The sequence below is a fragment of the Populus nigra genome, chromosome 2, assembly GCF_951802175.1.
Source record: "Populus nigra chromosome 2, ddPopNigr1.1, whole genome shotgun sequence".
NCBI classification, from domain to species: domain Eukaryota; kingdom Viridiplantae; phylum Streptophyta; class Magnoliopsida; order Malpighiales; family Salicaceae; genus Populus; species Populus nigra.
The window spans coordinates 18,135,791-18,140,790 of NC_084853.1; positions in this window are offsets into that span (position 1 = coordinate 18,135,791).

The window sequence follows — 5,000 nt, forward strand, 5'->3', positions numbered from 1 at the left end:
AAACAGCGCTGGTTCAGGCACGGCGGGCAGTGTTGGAATCGGCAGCGCCGACGAAATCGGCAAAGTCGGCAGAATCGGCAGCGCAGATTTTTCGACGAACACGGGCTGGACGGTGGACTGTCCAGGCCAGGCAGGAAAATTTGTCGAGGGGACACGCTGACGAAACAGCGCTGGTTCAGGCACGGCGGGCAGTGTTGGAATCGGCAGCGCCGACGAAATCGGCAAAGTCGGCAGAATCGGCAGCGCAGATTTTTCGACGAACATGGGCTGGACGCTGGACTGGCCGGGCCATGCAGGAAAATTCATCGAGGGGACACGCTGACGAAACAGCGCTGGTTCAGGCACGGCGGGCAGTGGTGGAATCGGCAGCGCCGACGAAATCGGCAAAGTCGGCAGAATCGGCAGCGGGTGCTGGCGATGGGTCTGGACGGGCTGGATAGTCCAAGGCTCGACGAGAAAGACTGCTGGTTTAGACACTGGGGCAGTGGCAGCCCGCGGGACAGTGTCGGCAGATTCGGCAGCGCAGATTTGTGCGGCTGCAGGTTCGTCGGGGAAAATCGGCAGCGCAGATTTTGCGACGAACATGGGCTGGGCGATGGACTGTCCAGGCCAGGCAGGAAAATTTGTCGAGGGGACACGCTGACGAAACAGCGCTGGTTCAGGCACGGCGGGCAGTGTTGGAATCGGCAGCGCCGACGAAATCGGCAAAGTCGGCAGAATCGGCAGCGCAGATTTTTCGACGAACACGGGCTGGACGGTGGACTGTCCAGGCCAGGCAGGAAAATTCGTCGAGGGGACACGCTGACGAAACAGCGCTGGTTCAGACACGGTGGGCGCAGTGTTGGAATCGGCAGCGCCGAGAAAATCGGCAAAGTCGGCAGAATCGGCAGCAGGTGCTGGCGATGAGTCAGGACGGACTGGATAGTCCAAGGCTCGATGAGAAAGACCGCTGGTTTAGACACTGGGGCAGTGGCAGCCCGCGGGGCAGTGTCGGCAGATTCGGCAGCAGTGTCTGCCGATTCGGCAGCGTTGGCTTGTTGGCGCGGGGGGCCGATTCGAGTGGGGACTTGGGCAGCGGGCAGTGAAAGCAAGAGTTTCCCCGATGCTGCCGGGAAAAACGCTCCCCGGGATGGCCGGGTGAGATGACCCGGCGGCCCGCGACGGGTCATTCAATTCCATGCCCCGTCAACATAACTCCCGATGTACTGTTTGCTTTTTCGGAAGAAGAGATCCATCCCCCCATCCTCGGCCAGCCAAAAACGCTCCAATTAATGGCCGGGTGAGATGACCCGGAGGCCCGCGACGCGTCATTCAAATCACTGCCCTATCGGCTACAACTGCTGATGGGTGGGATTAGAGGCCTGCCATGGTGGTGAGGGGCGGCGAGGACCGTGAAAGCTAGAGTTTTTCAGAGGCTGCCGGGAAAAAGGCCCCTCGGGTGGCGGGGTGCGAGGACCAGGCGCGTCATTCAATTCTCTTCCCTATCAACTTGGCTCCCGTTGGCGGGATTGGAGGCCTACTGTTTGTTACAGGGCTAAAATCGTCAGGGGAAGAGCTGACGAAACAATGCTGGTTTGGATGCAGGGGGTAGTGTTGGAATCGGCAGCGCGGACAAAATCGGCAAAGTCGACAAAAAAGACTGTTGGTCTGGACATCGGGGCAGCGGCAGCCATGCCGACAGGGGGGGAAATCGGCAGCACAGATTTGTGCAGCTGCAGGTTCGTCGGGGAAATCGGCAGCGCAGATTTTTCGATGAACATGGGCTGGAAGATGGACTGTCCAGGCCAGGCAGGGAAATTCGTCAAGGGGACACGCTGACGAAACAGCGCTGGTTCAGGCACGGCGGGCAGTGTTGGAATCGGCAGCGCCGACGAAATCGGCAAAGTCGGCAGAATCGGCAGCGGGTGCTGGCGATGAGTCTGGACGATTTATAGTCCAGGGCTTGATGGAAAAGACTGTTGGTCCAGACAATGGGGCAGTGGCAGCGCGGATTTGTGCAGCTGCAGGTTCGTCGGGGAAAATCGGCAGCGCAGATTTTTCGACGAACAGGGGCTGGGCGCTGGACTGGCCGGGCCAGGCAGGAAAATTCGTCAGGGGGGCACGCTGACGAAAACAGGGGCTGCGGAGTGGAAAATCGGCAGCGCAGATTTTTCGACGAACAGGGGCTGGACCGGCCGGGCCAGGCAGGAAAATTCGTCAGGGGGGCACGCTGACGAAAAGAGGGGCTGCCGCGTGGAAAATCGGCAGCGCAGATTTTTCGACGAACAGGGGCTGGACGCTGGACTGGGCCAGGCAGGAAAATTCGTCAGGGGGCACGCTGACGAAAAGAGGGGCTGCCGCGTGGAAAATCGGCAGCGCAGATTTTTCGACGAACATTCGTCAGGGGGGCACGCTGACGAAAAGAGGGGCTGCCGCGTGGAAAATCGGCAGCGCAGATTTTTCGACGAACATTCGTCAGGGGGGCACGCTGAGGAAAACAGGGGCTGCCGCGTGGAAAATCGGCAGCGCAGATTTTTCGACGAACAGGGGCTGGATGCTGGACCGGCCGGGCCAGGCAGGAAAATTCGTCAGGGGGGCACGCTGACGAAAAGAGGGGCTGCCGCGTGGAAAATCGGCAGCGCAGATTTTTCGACGAACAGGGGCTGGACTGGCCGGGCCAGGCAGGAAAATTCGTCAGGGGGGCACGCTGACGAAAAGAGGGGCTGCCGCGTGGAAAATCGGCAGCGCAGATTTTTCGACGAACAGGGGCTGGACGCTGGACTGGGCCAGGCAGGAAAATTCGTCAGGGGGCACGCTGACGAAAAGAGGGGCTGCCGCGTGGAAAATCGGCAGCGCAGATTTTTCGACGAACATTCGTCAGGGGGGCACGCTGACGAAAAGAGGGGCTGCCGCGTGGAAAATCGGCAGCGCAGATTTTTCGACGAACATTCGTCAGGGGGGCACGCTGAGGAAAACAGGGGCTGCCGCGTGGAAAATCGGCAGCGCAGATTTTTCGACGAACAGGGGCTGGATGCTGGACCGGCCGGGCCAGGCAGGAAAATTCGTCAGGGGGGCACGCTGACGAAAAGAGGGGCTGCCGCGTGGAAAATCGGCAGCGCAGATTTTTCGACGAACAGGGGCTGGACTGGCCGGGCCAGGCAGGAAAATTCGTCAGGGGGGCACGCTGACGAAAAGAGGGGCTGCCGCGTGGAAAATCGGCAGCGCAGATTTTTCGACGAACAGGGGCTGGACGCTGGACTGGGCCAGGCAGGAAAATTCGTCAGGGGGGCACGCTGACGAAAACAGGGGCTGCCGCGTGGAATGGCAGCCTACACGCAGATGCGAATTCGGCAGCGCACGATGGCTTGAGCAGGTCATGGGTTCGACTTGGCGCGATCTGAAACCTGGACGAGGGACTGTCGACGCTGGACGAGCCAGCGCGGTGGCCTGTCGTGCCCCGTTCAGGGGGGGCCTGCCGCGGAGACAGCCCTCGCGGGCTCGACAGCGCAGGCCAGCGTCCCCGACGTCGCTGGCCGCGGCAGGCGAGCTGCCGGGGTTCCCGCATTCCTACAAGAAAACGTCGTGCTTTCCACATGAAACCAATCCAGTAAAATCAGCCATATTTTTATGAGGCTGCCCACTGAATTTGGGGTCATTCCGGGCCGGTTCCTAGTTTTGCGGATTTACTCGATTTCTAATGGTAGGAAAATTAAAACAAATACTTCCCGACCTCGAAAAATTCTGGGAAAATTAATGAAGGTGGATTGGATTTTTGCCAACCTCTGTGCAAAATTTCAGCTCAAAATACCAAGAAATGAATTTTTTAGAGGGGGGGTGACAGCTGGGACCTAGTAGTGTCTCCCCCTGCCAGAGCTGCAATGACACTTATTGCTCTTTAGGGAGCCACCAGGCCGGCGCCCCTCAAAGACCACACGCGCGCGCGCGCCCGCCCGCGCTGGGCGCTGGGGCGCTGGGGCCTGAGGGCCTGGGGCCCTTGGGGGCCCTTGGGCGCTTGGGCGCGCGCGCGCGGCCCCCGCAGCCATGCCGCGCTGCGCGACGCGCGGACAGCCCCTGCTGGCTTGCTCTCTCGCCCGCGGGGGGGCTGCCTTCGGGCCCTGGCCCCCCGCGTTCTGGCCTGCCCCCTGCGTGGGAGAGGCTAGGCGCTGCAGGGGCCAGCCCGACGTCGCTGGCCGCGGCAGGCGACAGCCCGACATCGCTGGCCGCGGCAGGGGCCAGCCCGACGTCGCTGGCCGCGGCAGGCGACAGCCCCTGCTGGCTTGCTCTCTCGCCCGCGGGGGGGCTGCCTTCGGGCCCTGGCCCCCCGCGTTCTGGCCTGCCCCCCGCGTGGGAGAGGCTAGGCGCTGCAGGGGCCAGCCCGACGTCGCTGGCCGCGGCAGGCGACAGCCCCTGCTGGCTTGCTCTCTCGCCCGCGGGGGGGCTGCCTTTGGGCCCTGGCCCCCCGCGCTCTGGCCTGCCCCCCGCGTGGGAGAGGCTAGGCGCTGCAGGGGCCAGCCCGACGTCGCTGGCCGCGGCAGGCGAGCCGCCGGGGTTCCCGCATTCCTACAACAAAACGTCGTGCTTTCCACATGAAATCAATCCAGTAAAATCAGCCATATTTTTATGAGGCTGCCCACTGAATTTGGGGTCATTCCGAGCCGGTTCCTATTTTTTCCGATTTCCTCGATTTTTAATGGTAGGAAAATAAAAAAAAATACTTCCCGACCTCGAAAAATTCTGGAAAAATTAATAAAGTTGGATTGGATTTTTGCCAACCTCTGTGCAAAATTTCAGCTCAAAATACCAAGAAATGAATTTTTTAGAGGGGGGGTGACAGCTGGGACCTAGTAGTGTCTCCCCCTGCCAGAGCTTCAATGACACTTATTGCTCTTTAGGGGGGTGCCCCCTGACTGGCCATGGGGCGCGCTGGCCTGGCGCCCATAGGCCTGCCGCGGGGGATATGTGGGCTGTTGCTAAACTCGGACTAAGGTGGGGGGCCTCATGGCCCGAAGTATTGCCGGCAT